At 41.3% G+C, this 22021-nt stretch overlaps 1 long non-coding RNA gene across 1 annotated transcript in view; it reads right to left on the bottom strand.

Annotated features, from left to right (window-relative positions):
- Window positions 1-1514: 1514 nt before the first annotated feature.
- Window positions 1515-22021, bottom strand: part of LOC118402361 (uncharacterized) — a 40135-nt gene continuing 19628 nt past the window's right edge. The window contains exon 3 of the long non-coding RNA XR_004829473.2: window positions 1515-3112. This is a non-coding gene — a long non-coding RNA (uncharacterized LOC118402361). The remainder of the gene's footprint in view (window positions 3113-22021) is intronic.

Below are 22021 nucleotides of genomic sequence, written 5' to 3'. Positions count from 1 at the left end.
CGTGTTCGAATTTGAGCCACAGAAGGGTATTGTGCGATATCACAACTGTCAGGCATATGTGTATAGTTGGCAGGGAAGTCAGGCGCAGGAGAGTCAAACGGAGTGTAAAATGGAGTCTTTTAATAATGTCCTAGTAACATGCTCCATAACACTAAACAGGAAAAAGAATATTAACAAATATGGGTACGAAGACCCGTCGCGCACCTATACAACAAAAACACTACACTGACAATAAACAATCTCTGACAAAGACATGAGGGGAAACAGAGGGTTAAATACACAACAGGTAATGAATGGGATTGAAAACAGGTGTGTGGGAAGACAAGACAAAACCAATGGAAAATGAAAAATGGATCAATGATGGCTAGAAGACCGGTGACGTCGAATGCCGAGCACCGCCCGAACAAGGAGAGGCAACGACTTCGGCAGAAGTCGTGACAACAACGTGTTTGAAGTGGGCCTATAGACCTATTTATTTGGCAAGACAGCTGTGCATGGCTCCATCTCAATGTAGTAGGCTGTGTTTTGGTTATTTGGATCCCCGTTCACCCTTTTGTTTGCTGTGTTTGTTCACCGTTAATGTAACCAGCTTAAATATGGATTGTCGTGCCTTTTATCGATCTGATATTTTGTTGAGTAGGCCTACTATTTGGTTCCACTGTTGTTCTGTTTGCATTCATTCGCATTCACATTTGTTGGTATTTTAAACCAAACTGCTACTCAGTATACTAGGCTAGGTTGCATGAATGACTAGGCTAGATTTAGTTCCATTATTTTGGTTGCATTCACATAGGCTGTTTAGTAATTGGTGAATTACCCCATCTATCTTTTGGCCTATATTCATTACCAAAACTGCCTCGCTTTACTGTGTAGGGTGTTGTCCGTTGTGCTGATAAAGATTGTTGTGAAATCTGTAGTTTACCTGTAACTTCAAAAGTACTCTATGGTGTCGCTGACTTCAACTGCCCCCATTAGTGACTTTATCCCGGCGCTGGGTCTGTCCCAACTGACACTTATGAATATTCCACTTTTTTAAACCCATTTGTGAGCATCTCGTGTCCAGCCGTATGACGCCCACAAGCCCCACAAGAATCTGAAAGTAAAACATTACTGGTCCGAAACATTTATGGAAGGGAAAAGGGCATTTCCACGTCAAATGTATATGGGTCATTCCAAGGTTTTTTTTTAATTACAGGCTAGTGTCCTTGGAGGGTTTTAAATAGCTAGCATGTCTTTACTATGGATTAAATTATATGACATGCTATTTTATAAAATCAATTCTCTGTAATTGATATGACCTGATTAAACTAATCATGTAAATGTAATTAACTAGGAAGTCGGGGCACCACGGACAAATGTTTATAGAGCTGTTGTCTTCCGAATAAACTCTTAAAGACCTGGTAATATTTTATATCAATAACAGTCAATTATTAATCACCTTATTCAGTCTCATCTGAACTGTAACGGCGTTCGTCTGTTGAAGGAGAGTCGGACCAAAATGCAGCGTGGTGGTTACTCATGTTCTTTAATGTAGAATAGCGATACATGAAATAACTTAGAAATATACAAAAACAACAAACGGAACGTGTGAACCTATACAGCCTGTCTGGTGAATAACTAACACAGAGACAGGAACAATCACCCACAAAATACACAGTGAAACCCAGGCTACCTAAATATGGTTCCCAATCAGAGACAACGAGAATCACCTGACTCTGATTGAGAACCGCCTCAGGCAGCCAAGCCTATGCTAGACACACCCCTAATCAGCCACAATCCCAATGCCTACAAAAAAAACTATACGACAACGCAATAAACCCATGTCACACCCTGGCCGGAACAAATAATTAAAGAAAACACAAAATACTAAGACCAAGGCGTGACATGAACGTCGTAAAATTCTTCACGAACCCTGGCTAACAAGTTGAATCAGCAATACAAAATTTGGTTTAATGATTTATTTACTAAATAATCACACACAATTATATATACACAGGATGGATCATACATTATTTACTAATTATGTCATTAAATAAAACATCCCTAGCGGACAAAACCGATATGACGGCTGTTTACACAAAGAAAGGTGGTTGGGTTTAAATGAAAGCGCGGGAAGACTGAGGAAGAAAAGGTTTGAGTCTCTATCGGAACTTATGCAGCAAAGCCATCGTAAATACAGAATCTTATGCATTCTAAAAAAACGCCCATTTGGAAAAGGAAAATGCAAGAAATATTTACTCTGAGCTGCTCTTCAATAGATTGGTCGTAGATGGAAGGCTGGGTTGCCCAGCAGAGATCTCCCTTGTCCTTTGAAGAATATTTCTGGGCCGATACGTTGTAGTACCCTGTCGTCTTGTGGTCGAACGGATATTTTGTAGTACCCTGTTGTCTGAAGAGATTGTCCAACCTTTCCTAGGCCACGCACGTTTACAGCTGCTGCTGATAACTCGACGTCTAGGATGTATCACTTCTTTAGTGAATAAGAGTTCAAAATTCATACCAAGTTACCATACTATAAGCTCATGCTCGATTCTGGCTGGTTTAGTCGAAATTCATCCTTCCAGCGTGGCGATTGTCACCTCCACATTGAAATTCTCCCTTCTAAACGTATGGATATCAGTCCCCACGTCATCGGGAACACAATATTAATTTTGTTAGGTTGTAGTCGTGCAATTAGAGCTCACGCTGAGATTGGCTTAGTTCGCTGTGATTTGGGTTACGGGTCTCTTATAGGAAAGGGGTTGGGTCATCATTTCCAACCAATGCCTATTCACGTGGGCGTGGCCACTGAGCATATTTTACTTATGAAAACAATTCTCTAATTTTAAATACTAAAATTACATTTAATCTTTTGACAAATAGTTTCATATTTAAACATTTAAATTGCACAACAATTCCATGGGAATCTGATGTGTAGACTTTCCAAGATACAGTTTATGTCATCCTATCATCAGTAATAATTTCTCAGATGACAACTGATCTGACATCATATTCTTTAAGTACCAAACGGATACTTTCAACTGGTTGGATTCCCGAAATATTGTTCCATTCCCAACCTTTTGATGTTGCCATACTTTCTCTGTGGTAGCAAAGGGCTTTCCAATAGTCCATTCTGTAGAGTAGAGAGAGAAAAGGGGGAAAGGTATTTATGGGGGTCATAAACCTCACCAACAGGGCAACATCATGACACCATCTAAGTCTAAGGCTAGAGTTATGGTTAGCTAACATGCTAGCTAACGTTAACTCAACCTTAAACTCTAACCCGTAGCCTAGCTAACATTAGCCTCCTAGCTTAGCCTACCTCCTCATGCCTTTTGCACACATTGTATATAGACTCCCCTTTTTTTCTACTGTGTTATTTACTTGTTAATTGTTTACTCCATGTGTAACTCTGTGTTGTCTGTTCACACTGCTATGCTTTATCTTGGCCAGGTCGCAGTTGCAAATGAGAATTTGTTCTCAACTAGCCTACCTGGTTAAATAAAGGTGAAATAAAAAAAATAAAAAAATAATACATTTGTGTCTATTTCACAATAAGCTGTTATAGTGTTGGATTTTGGGCACTGATAAACAGCGAGTAGCTTGTGTGTTATTTAGGATAGTTTCACAGCTTGCTCAATAGTCTGCAATGCACTACCAGTTTTCGAGCACATTTGAGAAATAGAATAGAATCATTCTGACTATTTTGAGGAAGTGGTAGGCTAGTGGTAGGCTAGTGGCTATGCTTTTGCTACGATGTCTCAAGAGTAACCAACAACAGTAACTGCCAGGGTATGATAACATACCCACATCGAACCACACCCCCAGGACTGAAATCTCATTTTTCTTTATGAGCAACAGAAAAACACATGGGGAATCAATGATTTCAGTCATATTTTACACTCTCACCGGCCCGTGTTTGTTTCTGTCTCAATTCTCTTCCACTTTAATTGCTAACCTCTGTTTGCTTGTTTGGCTCACTTTGAGAATAATAATAATAATAATAATAATATATGCCATTTAGCTGACGCTTTTATCCAAAGCGACTTACAGTCATGTGTGCATACATTCTACGTATGGGTGGTCCCGGGAATCGAACCCACAACCCTGGCGTTACAAGCGCCATGCTCTACCAACTGAGCCACAGAAGATGGTGATTCTACTGATTGACAAGACCACAAGGGAAATATAGTGTTCTTGTTCACATTGTCCATCACCTTTACCCCAACGTGGGCTCAGGGCAATTTGTATTTTTCTGTACATAAATCTGTGACAATCCATTTAGTATAATAAACAGTTACCAGTCAAAACTTTGGACACCTACTCATTGAAAGGTTTCTTTTCGTTTGACTATTTTCTACATTGTAGAATAATAGTGAAGACATCAAAACTATGAAATGACACATATGGAATCATGTAGTAACCAAAAAAAGTGTTAAACATAACAAAATATATGTTAGATTCTTCAAAGTAGCCACCCTGATGCATTGATGACAGCTTTGCACAGAAATACGTAAAGTATGCTCCGTATGGCTCTGAGGCCAGGTTGTTGAGCCACAACATGTTTCGGGGTGCATTAGCATTGGCTGGTTTCAAGAGGGATCAAACACACCTTATTCCAACTGAGTAATGAAAATATCCAATATTTTCTATATGTTTCCCAAAGTGTTTGGATTTCATCTTGAGCCCATCATGTCAGAATGATATACCTTCACCAACCTGGAAACATAGTGTACATGATGAGCTGTATGTTACAGCAACGTATTTGACAACTTTGTCAGGAGATTATAGGCCACATGAAGGGGGTGCACGTTGTGCAATGGCCCTATTGATAAGTTCCTAGACTTCCAAAATGTTTTCATCTTTGAAGAAACATATCAGTGAGAACAATTGACAAAATGTAACATTGTAAAACTACCAGGCCTCCTTATCCAAACAAATTGATTCACACAAGCTTTCACACTGAATTGTCTCAGGTTACTGGGGAAAGACTCTCAGATGGAAACCTACGTTGACATGAACACTAACCTGTATTTGTGTGCTCAAACATGGTTTGTTTATGTAAACTGATACTTGCTCACGGAGCTCGATAAACGGCACAAGGCCATGTATTCCGTCCATGACTCTAGCATGCTCTGTCCAACAGCTGTCACACGGTAGACGTATGCTTGTAAACCAAGGCCCAACTGATTTAGCTGGGGGTGAAATCAGACGACAGAGGTAGCTTTATGATGAATGGGGGAAACAAGGGGTTATTTGTGGGGCAAAATACAGATTCAGGATGATCAGGGCCTCATTTACTAAAGGCTCTTACTCGCAAATTTGATTGTAAATTGTGCTTAGCCCATGTCACAATCAACCGTAATGCTTTAGAAACCCTGAACTTTGTGATTTGGTTTGATTTTGTATGTACATTTGTGATCTGACTGTAACCATCTGGTTTGTAACTTGTTTAACTGTATTAATGGGTTTAGAGACCTTTATTAAAACGTATTTCCTCACTTTTTAAGAAAATTATATTTTGCCTACATGTTGTATATCATAAAGCACTTAGTCAGTTCTTGGTGCTACTGTAAATTAAGTGTAAACAAAAAACAGCATTAAAAAGGTTGTCACTAGTTACCACAAAGTCAAAATTATAGAGCGCAATCAGCACGGCTGTTTCTCCATGCAATACCATGTTCGTGGGAATGATCGAAATCAAAAACCCAACCCCATGTAAATCGTGACGACTTTAGTCCACAAATCTCACAAAGCTCTGTTTTGGAATATACTGACTTTATGACAAATGTCCTACTTACACTTAGTCAATTTTGACACTGGAACAAACTCATATCGATGCCACGTAGTCCGTTTTGAACCAGATATGTTGTTTCTTGCATTCAGTTCCCCTTTAAAGCACGAAGTCTAAACTACAGCATGAAATTACTTAATACCGTGGGAAACATTTAATTGACTGTTGGTTTTAATACATGGTTGATGGTCTAACATATGGTCTAGACATATGGTCTAACACCTGGTCTCATTAGCTCTGATTATAGGTACTTGTGTTGTGGCCTTTTGAGTGAGAAGAGAGAAATCCTGGGGACAAAGCTGCGTTGCATTTGAACTAGACATATTGGCAACCCACAGATATGTCGTCAGCATAATGACGGGATGTTTCAGTTCGCTCCAGTTTGTGAAGTATGTGGCCGTTGGGGTGTTGTGTTGCTGCGGTTGTTTTACCTTGGCGAAGGCGTTCATTCTACAATGACATTACTGGGTCATATCAAATATGGACAACTTCGAATACTGTTCAAATGAATTGCTATGAAACGCCATGTTAATCTGTAATTAGCAGTTGAAACGACGACAAAGCCCCTTAAAGTAGTCAGAAGTGTTGTATTTGGTCCCATATTCCTAGCATGATTACATCGCGCTTGTGACAACAAGTTGGATGCATGGGCAGTTTGCTTTGGTTGTGTTTCAAATTATTTTGGGCCCGATTTTAAAAATGATTCTTAAATCATGTATTGTGTCATTTTGGAGTCACCTTTTATTGTTTATGAGAATAGAATATGTTTGTGAACACTTCAATATTAATGTGAAGGCTACCATGATTATGGATTATCCAGAATGAATTGTGAATAATGAGTGAGAAAGTTAGAGGCACAAAGATCATATTGTCCCTGTCAGGAGCCCAGAATTTTCCCATATATGGGTGAGTTCTTGTCTCTGACCAGAGTGGGATCCTTTCGATACACCTATGGGGCTTGGGCACATGAATGGTCCTAGAGAGAAGGGGGAATACTGAAGCATGCATTGATGACAGTTCTACTGTCTCCATAAGAGGCTCAGGCTTTTGGAATAGACTGTAACATTGTAAGATTGCGCCCCCCACCACACATTATATTTACAGTGCCTTCGGAAAGTATTCAGACCCCTTGACTTTTTCCACATTTTGTTACGTTACAGCCTTATTCTAAAATGGATAACTTTATTTTGTTTCCCTCAGCAATCGACACAAAATACCCCATAATGACAAAGCGAAAAGAAAAAAAAACATTTTTACAAATGTATTAAAAATAAATCAAATATCTTATTTACATAAGTATTCAGACCCTTTGCTATGAGACTTGAAATTGACCTCAGGTGCAACCTGTTTTCATTAAGCATCTTTGAGATGTTTCTACAACTTGATTGGAGTCTGGAGTCTACCTGTGGTAAATTTAAATTGATTGAACATGATTTGGAAAGGCACACACCTGTCTATATAAGGTCCCACCGTTGACAGTTCATGTCAAGGCAAAAACCAAGCCATGAGGTTGAAGGAATTGTCTATAAAGCTCCAAGACAGGATTGTGTCGAGGCACAAATCTGAGGAATTTATACAGCATTAAAGGTCCCCAAGAACACAGTGGCCTCCATCATTCTAAAATGGAAGACGTTTGGAACCACCAAGACTCTTCCTAGAGCTGGCCACTTGGGCAAACTGAGTAATCGGCGGAGAAGGGCCTTGGTCAGGGAGGTGACCAAGAACCCGATGGTCACTCTGACAGAGCTCAAGAGTTCCTCTGTGGAGATGGGAGAACCATCCAGAAGGACAACCTCTCTGCGGCACTACCAAAAAGGCCTTTATGGTAGTGTGGCCAGACGGAAGCCACTCCTCAGTAAAATGCACATGACAGCCCGCTTGGAGTTTGCCAAAAGGCACCTAAAGAAGCAAGATTCTCTAGTCTGATGAAACCAAGATTGAACGCTTTGGTCTGAATGCCAAGCGCCACGTCGGGAGGAAATCTGGCACCATCCCTATGGTGAAGCATGATGAGTGGCAGCATCATGCTGTGGGGATGTATTTCAGCGGCAGGGACTGGGAGGTTAGTCAGGATCGAGGCAAAGATGAATAGAGATCCTTGATGAAAACCTGCTCCAGAGCTCTCAGGACCTCAGACTGGGGCCAAGGTTCACTTTCCAACAGGACAACGACCCCAAGCACAGAGCCAAGACAATGCAGGAGTGGCTTTGGGACAAGTCTCTGAATGTCCTTGAGTGGCCCAGCCAGAGCCCGGACTTGAACCCGATCGAACATCTCTGAAGAGACCTGAAAATAGCTGTGCAGCAGCACTCCGCATCAAATCTAACAGAGCTTGAGAGGATCTGCAGAGAAGAATGGGAGAAACTCCATAAATACAGGTGTATCTAGTTTGTACCCAAGAAGACTAGAGGCTATAATCGCTGCCAAAGGTCCTTTAACAAAGCACTGAGTAAAGGGTCTGAATACTTATGTAAATGTGATATTTCAGTTTAATACATTTTCAAACATTTCTAAAAATATGTTTTTGCTTTATCATTATGGGTATTGTGTGTAGATTAATAAGGAGTTTAAAACGATTTAATACATTTTATAATTTTACCCAGCAGCATACCACCCTGCTTCTGAAGCTAAGCAGGGTTGGTCCTGGTCAGTCCCTGGATGGGAGACCAGATGCTGCTGGAAGTGGTGTTGGAGAGCCAGTAGGAGGCACTCTTTCCTCTGGTCTAAAAAAATATCCCAATGCCCCAGGGCAGTGATTGGGGACACTGCCCTGTGTAGGGTGCTGTCTTTTGGATGGGACGTTAAACGGGTGTCCTGACTCTGAGGTCATTAAAGAATGAAAAATGAAATACAGAAATATATCATTTACATGAGTATTCACAGTCAATAATTTGTAGAAGCACTTTTGGCCGCATTCGATATGCTGATAAAGATGAGGGAGCCTTGTTTTCAGATTAGCCTTGTTATTATCCCCAGCTACAATAAATGCAGCCTCAGGATATGTAGTTTCCAGTTTACATAGAGTTCAATTAAGTTCTTTCAGGGCCGTTGAGGTGTCTGCTTGGGGGGGATATACACGACTGTGATTATAATCGAAGAGAATTCTCTTGGTAGATAATGCGGTCGGCATTTGATTGTAAGGAATTCTAGGTCAGGTGAACAAAAGGACTTGAGTTCCTGTATGTTGTTATGATCACACCATGACTCGTTAATCATAAGGCATACACCCCTGCCCTTCTTCTTACCAGAGAGATGTTTGTTTCTGTCAGCTCAATGCATGAAGAAACCAGGTGGCTGTACTGACTCTGATAACGTATTCCGAGTGAGCAATGTTTCCGTGAAACAGAGAATGTTACAATCTCTGATGTCTCTCTGGAAAGCAACCCTTGCTCGGTTTTCTGTCTACCTTGTTGTCAAGAGACTGGACATTGGCGAGTAGTATACTCTGGAGCGGTGGGTGATGTGTCCGTCTACGGAGCCTGTCCAGAAGACCGCTCCGTCTGCCCCTTCTGCGGCACCATTGTTTTGGGTCGCCTGCTGGGATCCGATCCATTGTCCTGGGTGGTGGACCAAACAGAGGATCCGCTTTAGGAAAGTTGTATTCCTGGTCATAATGTTGGTAAGTTGACGTTGCTCTTATATCCAATAGTTCCTCCCGGCTGTATGTAATAACACAAGATTTCAGGAAGCTGAAGAAATTTGTCTTGAAACCAAAAACACTCACAAACTTTTACAGATGCACAATCGAGAGCATCCTGTCGGGCTGTATCACCGCCTGGTACGGCAACTGCACCGCTCACAACCGTAAGGCTCTCCAGAGGGTAGTGAGGTCTGCACAATGCATCACCGGGGGCAAACTACCTGCCCTCCGGGACACCTACACCTCCCGGTGTCACAGGAAGGTCAAAAAGATAATCAAAGATAACAACCACCCGAGTCACATACCCGAGTGTGTAATTGTTTATTGTTAATGATGTATGTTCATGTGCTATACTTTTGTTTATTTGTTCTGTGTTTTTTGGGCACTTAGATGTCATTTTGTGCCTATTTTTTGACTCAATGGGTATATATAATTAATCCATAAGTAAAGAAAACAGATGCAGCAACTGCATCTGCATTTAAGTCAAGGTCAATGGATGGGATAACTTGATATCTTGGTGAGTGTCATGTGAGGCAACTGTGAGTAGGCCAAGTTAATCTGGTATCATTGAGTGGAAACCAACTGCTGATCTGGGGATTGACGTAAGATTGGACATCCTGTGACAGCCATCTTGTGCACTGCTTATGGGAAGGATCTTCAAAATTGTCTGTAGCGTCCGAACAGTTTGGGCTACACGTTAATATTATGACCCCTCTGTAAAGGTGACCCTCACATGCCTCACAAGACTCGTCGGGAATTCCCCCTGGTACCACTTGAAAAAATTTGCAAACTATTAATAACTCATTTGGAAACGTGAAAGAATAATTACAGGGGAAAGTGATTCTGGGCAGATCGGGCACATCGGGAATTCAGTTAATCACTTTTCTCATTTTTATTTTTTATTTATTACAGACCTTTATTATTATTATTATTATTATTAGGTTAAGCAAAGGCTATTCTAAACTCTGGTAACAACCTGTTGATTGGGATCACTTTAAAGCCTCTTTTTTGGAAAAGCTAGCAAGAAGGTGCATGTATTTTTGTCTGTAAACATGCAAAACCAACTCTAAAGGCCTACTGGTGGCAAACGTCAGCTAACTTTAGCTACCGCTAGATAACAATCAATGCAAGTGAAAGGGGCATGCGGCACATGTTTAAAAAAGGAGACAAATCACCTTTTTTGTCAGGACCCGGTTACGAACTCGGGTCTCCGGAGTGAGAAACAGTCACTTAACCAACTGAGCCACGAATAGTCGCCAGAACCCAGAAGATGAGGCAGACACAGCCATACTTGAGACGGTGTATTTAATGAAGTAAAAAGTGAAGTTCTTCAGGAAAACATGTAACTCCACAACCTCAAAAGGAATTCCACAAGAACAAAGGTAATCCTCCAAGACAAAAAAGGTAAATCCACAAGGTGGAAGGTATAGCACAAAAAGCCTCAAAAGATACTCAAAAACAAACAAGAACAAAAAACAGAATTCCACAAGAGAGTCCACCGGGATCAACAAGAGTTCACAGAGTACTAGGGCTGGGTGCTAACATACAAACACAGAGCAAAGAACTGAAGAAAACAAAGGGTTTAAATACAATCAGGGGAAACGAGGCACAGGTGCAAATAATAATGGGGATCAAGGGAAAACAAAAGGTCAAAAGGCACAATGGGGGCATCAAGTGACCAAAAACCGGAACAACCCTGGCCAAATCCTGACATTTTTAAGTAACATTAAATCAAATAATTGAGTTGATTTTCAGTTGATTTATCCATGATGTTTTTAACATAGGCTGCATGACTCCCATTGAATCTTAGCCAGCATTTAGTTGAAATTGGCTGAAATTTGTAGTGGCTTTTTAAAGAACCAAACCATGGATTACAGCTGACCATTGAATACTTTCAGTGTGAATAACGATCTAACATAACGTTAAATACTGAACTTCCCCTTTAAGTAACTTTCAATTAACATTGTGTCTACTTGGGGCACATGATGACTTGCAACTAAGGGGAAGAATTTAGTAAGCTGCGAATTCAATGCATCAATACAGAATAGAAATGTTTAATATGTTAGTGACCGTTTTATAAAAGCTAGGCGGCACCTCAGGCGTTTGATATACGGCCAGTTATATTGAGTTGCCCTCATAACAGCCTTAATTTGTTGGGGCATGGACTTTACAATGTGTCGAAAGCCTTCCACAGGGATCCTGGCCCATGTTGACTCCAATGCTTCCCACAGTTGTGTCAAGTTGGCGGTCCACCTTTGGGTGGTGGACCACGGAAAACTGTTGCGTGTGGAAAAACCCAGCAACGTTGCAGCTCGTCACACAAACCGGTGCGCCTGGCACCTACTGCCGTAGCCCGTTCAAAGGTTTTGTAATATCTCTGAATGGCACACATAGACAATCCATGTCTAAATTGTCTCAAGGCTTAAACATCCTTCTTTAATCTGACTCCTCCACTTTGTCAACACTGATTGAAGTGGATTTAACAAGTGACATCAATAAGGGATCATAGCTTTCACCTGGATTCACCTGGTCAGTCTGTCATGGAAAGAGCAGGTGTTCTTAATGTTTTGTACACTCATTGTACACAAGGCAGAAACAGTGTTTCCTTGCTGAAAACATCAATGCAACTTTGTAAAAGCTGACCCCGTTTTTCCAAAGTCAAACCCTCCCATTAGCCTCTGAGTCGACATTTTAAGGTGCCAAAATGAAAAAATATATTTGTTTAGCAATTGTTTTCAGTATCCTAATGTTTTTATGTTGTGTTTTCTGTTTCAGTGCAAATCTGCTTGAAAATCTATAGCAAGACTTGAAAAGGGTTGTCTGGATATGATCAGCAACCAATTTGACAGAGCTTGAAGAAATCTGAAAATAATAATGGCCAAATATTGTACAGTCCAAGTTTGCAATCTCTTAGAAATGTACCCAGAAAGACTCACAGCTGTAATCACTGCCAAAGGTGATTCTAACATGTATTGACTCCGGGGTGTGAATACTTATGTACATTAGATATTGATGTATTTATTTTTCAACACATTTGCAAACATTTCAAAAACACGTTTTCACTTTGTCATTATGGGGTGTTGTGTGTGGATGAGTAAGAAAAAATATACATGTGTATTTCATCATCCATTTTGAGTTGAAGCTGAAACACAACAAAATGTGGATGAATACTTTCTGAAGACACTGTACATCAGCCTGATCGAAGTGTAGGTGACATCACACATTCCAATGTTCACACTTGCAACACGGCTGCATGAGATTTCTACTAATGCAACTCGGTGCATCCAACGGCAATGTCCGTAATAGGTATAACGCCGCAATGATATGTTATGCATTTGCCGCTTGTCGCAGGTTATTGCTGAACTGATTTGAATCCTGGCCATAGTTGAATACCGTGAGCAACTTATGACCAAGAATGTATCGGTTGCTCCTCGTCTTGTTTGTGTGCGGCAGGGTAGCCGAGTGGTTAGAGCGTTGGACTAGTAACAAGGAAGGTTGCAAATTCAAATCCCCGAGCTGAAGAGGTACAAAATCTGTCGTTCTGCCCCTGAACAGGCAGTTAACCCACTGTTCCTAGGCCATCATTGAAAATAAGAATTTGTTCTTAACTGACTTGCCGAGTAAAATAAAGGTAAAATAAAAACATTTAAAAAATACACCTCAGAGACACAATCGCATACCTGCTTTGAAGTTGATTTGTCACCCTACTGTCACCCTCCACTCTAGAAGAACCTTCACTTATGGCCAACACATATCGCTGGCATATATTCCTACAAATACAAGTGATAAAAGTCCAAGTTGCGTTGGTCTCTGGTCTTTAGGCTGTTTTACCATATGTCAGGCTGCTTTAAGTGACTTGAATTACGGGAGAGCCATGCTAGATTGCGCCAGTCACATTCCACCCTCATCAACGCATTGGAAACACCCCTGGTGGTTTTCCACTGGCAATTATAAAATACAGTGCAATTGGAAAGTATTCAGACCCCTTGACTTTTTCCAAATTCTGTTACGTTATAGCCTTATTCTAAAGTGGAATAAATAGTTTTTCTCCCTCATCAATCTACACACTACAATATTCTTTGCAAATCCAAATAACTTCACAGATCTTCATTGTAAAGGGTTTAAACACTGTTTCCCATGCTTGTTCAATGACCCATAAACAATTCATGAACATGCACCTTTGGAACGGTTGTTCAGACACTAACAGCTTACAGATGGTAGGCAATTAAGGTCACAGTTATAAAAACTTAGGACACTAAAGAGGCCTTTCTACTGACTCTGAAAAACACCAAAAGAAAGATGCCCATGGTCCCTGCTAATCTGCGTGAATGTGCCTTAGGCATGCTGCAAGGAGGCATGAGGACTGCCGATGTGGCCAGTGCAATAAATTGCAATGTCCGTACAGTGAGACGCCTAAGACAATTAATTGTAAGTCGCTCTGGATAAGAGCGTCTGCTAAATGACTTAAATGTAAATGTAAATGTAAGACAATTAATTGTAAGTCGCTCTGGATAAGAGCGTCTGCTAAATGACTTAAATGTAAATGTAAATGTAAGACAGCGCTGCAGGGAGACAGGACGGACAGCTGATCGTCCTCGCAGTGGCAGACCACGTGTATCAACACCTGCACAGGATCGGTACATCCAAACATCACACCTGCGGGACAGGTACAGGATGGAAACAACAACTACCAGAGTTACACCAGGAACGTACAATCCCTTCATCAGTGCTCAGACTGTCCACAAATAGGCTGAGAGAGGCTGGACTGGGGGCTTGTAGGACTGTTGTAAGGCAGACATCACTGGCGGTTTTGTCTCACCAAGGGTGATGGTCGGATTCACGTTTATCGTTGAAGGAATGAGCATAACACCGAGGCCTGTACTCTGGAGCGGGATCGATTTGGAGGTGGAGGGTCCGTCATGGTCAGGGGCGATGTGTCACAGCATCATCGGACTGAGCTTGTTTTCATTGCAGGCAATCTCAACGCTGTGCGTTACAGGGAAGACGTCCTCCTCCCTCATGTGGTACCCTTCCTGCAGGCTCATCCTGACATGACTCTCCAGCATGACAATGCCACCGGCCATACTGCTCGTTCTGTGCGTGATTTCCTGTAAGACAGGAATGTCAGTGTTCTGCCATGGCCAGCGACAAGCCCGGATCTCAATCCCATTGAGCACGTCTGGGACCTGTTGGATCGAAGGGTGAGAGCTAGGACCATTTCCCCCCAGAAATGTCCAGGAACTTGCAGGTGGCCTGGTGGAAGAGTGAGGTAACATCTCAGCAAGAACTCAGCAAGAACTGTTCAGGGACACATTATTCCATTTCTGTTCGTCACATGTCTGTGGAACTTGTTCAGTTTACGTCTTAGTTGTTGAATCTTATGTTCACTGACAGTGAGAGGGCGTTTCTTTTCTTGCTGAGTTTATATCTTTCCCATATCTTTTTTTGTGGCTATAGTAACTGTTAAAGACAGTTGAACAAAGGACGTTGCGCATTCGGCGTAATGATACACTATTATAATGTTTTTTGTGTGGCCGTTGCCCTTTATTTATTTTACTATAAATCCCCGACATTTAAAAGCTTTTTTTACAGCCCAGTTTAAAGTAGGACTTAATTGTTATTTGGCATGTTAACAATGTATACTTTCTGGTCCTTATCTAAATATCTGAAATATAATATTAGGTCAAAAAAGAAGCATTACCAATTAAAAAGAAACGGATCAACTTTGTGGCTTCTTGAGGTACGATTTTATCAAGAGAATTAAACAAGATATCACTTTCAAATGGACTTCTTACCTTCACACTATCTGCGGTGACGGAGCTGAGCCCTATACTACCGTGTGTGGGTCGAGGAGTTAGCGAGGGTAACTTTGGTCAACTCTGCGTTTAACTCCGGATTACAGGTACCACAAAAGTGGCTCACCTTTTAGCCAGGTAAATTTCTATGGCAAAGAATCGTTCAGAGCTAACCTCTTCCCGGGCAGACAAACTCAGGGCTAACTCCAATTGTCAGATTCCCTCCCCCTCGCAAAGGTCCCGTCATCATCCCCTTCATTTGAGGAAGAGGACTGATTTTAAATAGTTTATTAATCAAATGTTGTTTTGTATTGAAAAAAACATGAATGTTAAAGTACCTATCACATTTTACATTTTGTGATGGCAGAATGCATTTGAAACTTCACGCACGGTAAAACTTGTGTATGACAATTGCAATTATTTTATCAATAGGATAGGCAAAAAAGGTGCTTGTGCATTGATTAAGACGTTATTAACGATAAGTAATCAAATAAAGACGCCACTTCAACAAGCCTATTTCACGCCATAGCCTGCTGAGTTTGCTAGATAACTTGGCTGTCATTTTGACCCTCGGCACAAATGAAAATGTGGCGCTGAATCGCCAGTGCTCAAGGACACTTGACGTAGAGGATAGAATCATGATTTGGGGATTTCAACGTGCAACCTTTTGACTAGGAGTGTATCGATGTTTCTGCAGTGCCACCGAGTTCATAAACTGTCAAAAAAGAAGGTTATGGGCAGTGTGCACTACAGTGTTGTAACCTGGGGGACAAAAACGTCAAAGGTACACTTCACAGGTACATACGGTTGAAGTCGGAAGTTTACATACACCTTAGCCAAATACATTTTATACTCAGTTTTTCACAATTCCTGACATTTAAGTCCTAGTAACAATTCCCTGTCTTAGGTCAGTTAGGATCACCACTTTATTTTAAGAATGTGAAATGTCTGAATAATAGTAGAGAAAATTATTTATTTCAGACCCAGTGGGTCAGAATTTTACATACACTCAATTAGTATTTGGTAACATTGCCTTTAAATTGTTTAACTTGGGTCAAACGTTTTGGGTAGCCTTCCACAAGTTCCCCACAATAAGTTGGGTGAATTTTGGCCCATTCCTCCTGACAGAGCTAGTGTAACTGAGTCAGGTTTGTAGGCCTCCTTGCTCGCACACACTTTTTCAGTTCTGCCCACAAATGTTCTATAGGATTGAGGTCAGGGCTTTGTGATGGCCACTCCAATACCTTGACTTTGTTGTCCTTAAGCCATTTTGCCACAACTTTGGAAGTCTGTTTGGGGTCATTGTCCATTTAGAAGATCCATTTGCAACCAAGCTTTATCTTCCTGGCTGATGTCTTGAGATGTTGCTTCAATATATCCACATCATTTTCCTGCCTCATGATGCCAACTGTTTTGTGAAGTGTGCCAGTCCCTTCTGCAGCAAAGCACTTCCACAACATGATGCTGCCACCCCCATGCTTCACGGTTGGGATGGTGTCCTTCGGCCTGCAAGGCCCCCCTTTTTCCTCCAACATAACGATGGTCATTATGGCCAAACAGTTCTCTTTTTGTTTCATCAGACCAGAGGATATTTCTCCAAAAAGTACAATCTTTGTCCCCATGTGCAGTTGCAAACCGGAGTCAGGCTTTTTTATGGCGGTTGTGGAGCAGTGGCTTCTTTCTTGCTGAGTGGCCTTTCAGGTTATGTCGATATAGGACTCATTTTACTGTGGATATAGATTCTTTGTACCGGTTTCCTCCAGCATCTTCACAAGTTCCTTTGATGTTGGTCTGGGATTGATTTTCACTTTTCACACCAAAGTACGTTCAGAACACGTCTCCTTCCTGAGTGGTATGACGGCTGCGTGGTCCCATGGTGTTTATACTTGCGTACTATTGTTTGTACAGATGAATGTGGTACCTTCAGGCGTTTGGAAATTGCTCCCAAGGATAAACCAGCCTTGTGGAGGTCTACAATTTGTTTTCTGAGATCTTGGCTGATTTCTTTTGATTTTCCCATGATGTCAAGCAGAGGCACTGAGTTTGACGGTAGACCTTGAAATACATCCACAGGTACACCTCCAATTGACTCAAATGGTGTCAATTATCCCTATCAGAAGCTTCTAAAGCCATGACATAATTTTCTGGAATTTTCCAAGCTGTTTAAAGGCACAGTCAACTTAGTGTATGTCAAATTCTGACCCACTGGAATTGTGATACAGTGAATAATAAGTGAAATAATCTGTCTGTAAACAATTGTTGTCATGCACAAAGAAGATGTCCTAACCGACTTGCCAAAACTATAGTTTGTTAACAAGAAATTTGTGGAGTGGTTGAAAAATGAGTTTTAATGACTCCAACCTAAATGTATGTTAACTTCCGACTTCAACTGTATATGAACTTACACCGTACAGCTTGGTACCTTGTAGGTATAACGGGACATGTTTCTGCCCAATATTTTGAATTTAAGGTATGATTATCATTGCGCTTTGATAGGTGGGGGCAATGTACCGGTGAGGCTCATCAGCATATTTGGGGGCATGGTCAAATATATGTGTATTTTTGCCTATAGTCAGTAGGGGTGGAGTAGCAGTTTAAGTGGTTGATGGTTATTCTGCCAGTAGAGCACCTCCTTTGACACTGTCTGCTCTGCAAATGGTGTACGAGAATATGTCAGTAATGAGCTGCACTGTGAATTTACATTTACATTTAAGTCATTTAGCATTTTCTTATAACATACAAATTGTGCAAACAATGAAAAAACAGAAAAATCTTTTGTATTTTTTACCCCTTTTATTCCTTGAAGAGGTGGGGTTTCAGGTGTCTCCGGAATTGATTGTAGTTTGTTCCACAGTCTTTTGACTGGGCTGAGCGGGAACTGTACTTCCTCAGTGGTAGGGAGGCGAGCAGGCCAGAGGTGGATGAACGCAGTGCCCTTGTTTGGGTGTAGGGCCTGATCAGGGCCTGGAGGTACACTCCTGCGGACTCGGGAGAGTCGAAGGTCGAGAGCCATGCGTCCTGGAAGCCAGTGGAGAACACAACACAACCAGACGCCGCACTGGATGAGTTCTTAATGGCACAGGCAATCTCCATACAACCTGCCTGAAGCCAGCGCGCTTCCTGTGTGAGGCAATGTGTTGTAGAGCATGAACCTACAGGAAACACCGTATGTTACCTGTTGTCCAGGATCCATGTTCTTAGCGCTGGGAGGAGGACACTGGAGTTGCAACTGGCCATGGAACGGGCAGTCCTTCCCCGGGAGGAGTTTGCTGAGTTCAGCTTGATGAGACACACTGATATCCCAGACATGCAGAGATGCGACCACCTGGTCAAGAAGGGGGAAAGGAGAAGATTAATTGTGTGTCGTCTGCCAATGATAGGAGAGACCAAGGTTATGACCCAGACTTGGTGTATAGCGAGAATGGGGGCCTAGAACAGAGCCCTTGGTGAGAGCGCGTGGCCCCCATGCCACCTGGTAGGAGCCCTGTCAGGTAGGACCAATCCAAGCTGGGCCGCGCAGATGCATGGACTGATGGTTCAAACCCAGAATCTAGAAGGATGAGAGCAGAGGAGAGAGAGTTAGTTAACACTGCGTGATGCAGTGCCTTGAATGACCACTGACTGATTTGGATCAAGAAGGTCATTCTGAGGAGGCCCATAAGAGTTTTAACCTTTTGATGGAGGGATGAATTTTTTCAGTCCTCTCTTAACTGGAAACTACTTGTTAGTAACTCATTGTAAAAGTCACATTAACTTTCTGGCAAAATCATATCAGTAACCTACAGGACACACTTGCTAGTAACATACTGTGCCTTCACTGACGCTTATGTTTACAACATACACATCACTTGCTGATAGTCACTGTTACAGTATGCTGCCAATCAGAAGATTGCAAGCATGGCTTATTCGAGCCTTTGCTTTCAGCTAGCTCTTTTTGGTCTCACATCAGTGGGAATGTTCCCCCAGTTAATGTGCTCTGTTCATAAAACATTAAGGTTGGTGCATGTGATACCAAAGAACCATTTTATGTTTAATTTATAGCTAATCACAATGTAATTGTAATACTCACATTCCTACCAGAAATTCAGGTAAGTGAGTGTGATGGATTAGCTACAGTAAGTTACTGTGAGTTTTACAATAGCCCAGTTGTTGACAGTAGGTTATTGAAAATGCTCTTCCTGTGAACAAGCTGCAATTAAGAGTCTGGAAAATGAACGTGCCACTCTTGATTGTTACAAGTTCGTACAAAGACAAAGGAACTGGCAATGTCAAAAAATATGCTCAACCTTAATTAACAGAACAATCAAACAACTTAAATTGGTACAACATTTCCACTAATGGATAGCACAAAACAAAATATTTTAGACCATACCCCAAAATATGCTAATGAGCCCCCGCCAGTACATTGCTGGCCCTACCTACATTTCAAAGTGCAGTAACAATTGTACCTAATGCTGCATTTGTAACCAAGTGGGGATTTACCACATACGACTGGGAAAAATCCACTTGAATGGTCCTCCAACTCGTTATTACTATTGGGAAACGTGTCTCTCATCCCTGAAATCCGACTTCTCACACATGCTGACCTCTGACGTAACCTACTAAGGTAATTACCACAATAACCACATTTAGGTCTACAATTTTGTTTCTGGTGTCCTTTGACAGCTCTTTGGTCTTGGCCATAGTGGAGTTTGGAGTGTGACTGTTTGAGGTTGTGGACAGGTGTCTTTTATACTGATAACAAGTTCAAACAGGTGCCATTAATACAGGTAACGAGTGAAGGACAGAGGAGCCTCTCAAAGAAGAAGTTACAGTTCTGTGAGAGCCAGAAATCTTGCTTGTTTGTAGGTGACCAAATACTTATTTTCCACCATAATTTGCAAATAAATTCATAAAAAATCCTATAATGTGATTTTCTGGAGAAAAAAATCTCATTTTGTCTGTCATAGTTGAAGTGTATGATGAAAATTACAGACCTCTCTCATCTTTTTAAGTGGGAGAACTTGCACAATTGGTGGCTGACTAAATACTTTTTTGCCCCACTGTAGGTTCTTGTAGAATACGTTTCATATTCTTCCATATTGTTATAGTGTCCTTAACTATGAAGTCATTAATGTTCTTAGGTTTATCCTTTAACAATAGACACATAAACAGGTTCTGGGGATGAGCATGCGCATCTTCAATATGTACCCATTGTTCCTCTTTAATACATTTAACTATATGTTGCAAGTAAAAGTCTTGGGTAGCGAGTTGATACAATTTCAAGTCGGGAAGGTTAAATCCAGCCTTTAGGAGCCATGCCAATGAGGTTTATGTTACCTGTAAGATTTATGGGAAGATTGTTCCATTTAATTAGATCTGCTTTCATATAGTTGAGCAATGGAATATAGTTATCTTAATATACGCAAGTATCTTAATATACGAAAGTATGTGGACACCTGCTCTTCAAACATCTCACTCCGAAATCATGAGGATTAATATGGAGTGGTCCCGCCTTTGCTGCGATAACATCCTCCACACTTATGGGAAGGCTTTCCACTAGATGCTGGAACATTGCTGCAGGGACCTGCTTCCATTCAGCCACGAGCATTAGTGAGGTTGGGCACTGATGTTGGGCGATTAGGTCTGGCTCGCAGTCATCATTCCAATTCATCCCAAAGGTGTTCAGGGCTCTGTGCAGGCCAGTCAAGTTCTTCCACACCGATCTCCACAAACTATTTCTGCAGTGGTGATTTAAGCATGTTAATCTTGGTGAGGCAAAAAAAAATCTAAGGTTTTAGATGCATTCCAGCAAACCCACGACACAACACAATACTAAACAATACATGAATTGCACTATAACGGTGACACAGTGCCCACAAACTGTTAGGGCCTACATCAAGCTGTCCCAACAGCAAAGCTTTCTTTTCAGCACCAAGGAGTGAATCCTTACCACCGCTACAACTGGCTATCAGCGGAGCCTTGTCTGGCAGGTAAACAGTTCATTCAGCCTCATTTACTGCCTTTTTAACAAATGTGGTTTCTACTGACAATTGAGATGCACAAACTATGTCAAGGGATGAGAAGCGGATAAGTGGCAATCCGTAAATTCGATTGACATTAATGAGCGAGCTAAGACGGACGTAGTCAATACAACTATTTGCTCAGCACTTTGAAATGTACAGCAACAGAATTCAGAACAAGGACCATTCTTACAGTATTCTCCCTGTACACTAAGTCAGAACTGTAGGATAAATAAAGTGGGCATATAAGCAGACAATGAAAGCTCTTACAATATTGGAATTGGATGACTGTTCAAAATGTATTTTCCCAGTCGGAGCTCATTTTTTTCCAGAGTTCCCAGGTGTCTTGAACTCACTGAAGCCTGAGATTTCTCAGTTCCGAGTTTCCAATTGTTTTGAATATGGCAGAAGTCATGCTGTATTGACAGCATGGCCAATGTATTGAACATTTTCTGGCCCATGGTGTTGCCTGTGCATGATTTTCCTTTTAAGCTTGGAAAAGAGACCTTTAAACACAAACTTGGACCACACACATTTTTCCACCAAATAGCAGGCAGGGGAAGCAAAATAGGGATCGCTTTGCAACGCTTGCAGTTAGCCACTGAATCCTTCCAAACCACTCATTGCTTAATTTGTCATTTTCAACTTGTTGTGTAATGTTTGTCCAATGAACACATATACACTTTTATCTATAATTTCTCTTCATATGACAAGGATTGAAAAGAATTTGCCAGTAGATTGTCTACATGATTCATGATGATGACTGCTTGCCTAGCTTGCTAGCTACGGTAGATATAACGTGATTTGAAGT

The sequence above is a fragment of the Oncorhynchus keta genome, chromosome 23 (genome assembly GCF_023373465.1).
Source record: "Oncorhynchus keta strain PuntledgeMale-10-30-2019 chromosome 23, Oket_V2, whole genome shotgun sequence".
Taxonomy (NCBI): domain Eukaryota; kingdom Metazoa; phylum Chordata; class Actinopteri; order Salmoniformes; family Salmonidae; genus Oncorhynchus; species Oncorhynchus keta.
This window is presented reverse-complemented; position numbering and strand designations above follow the sequence as displayed.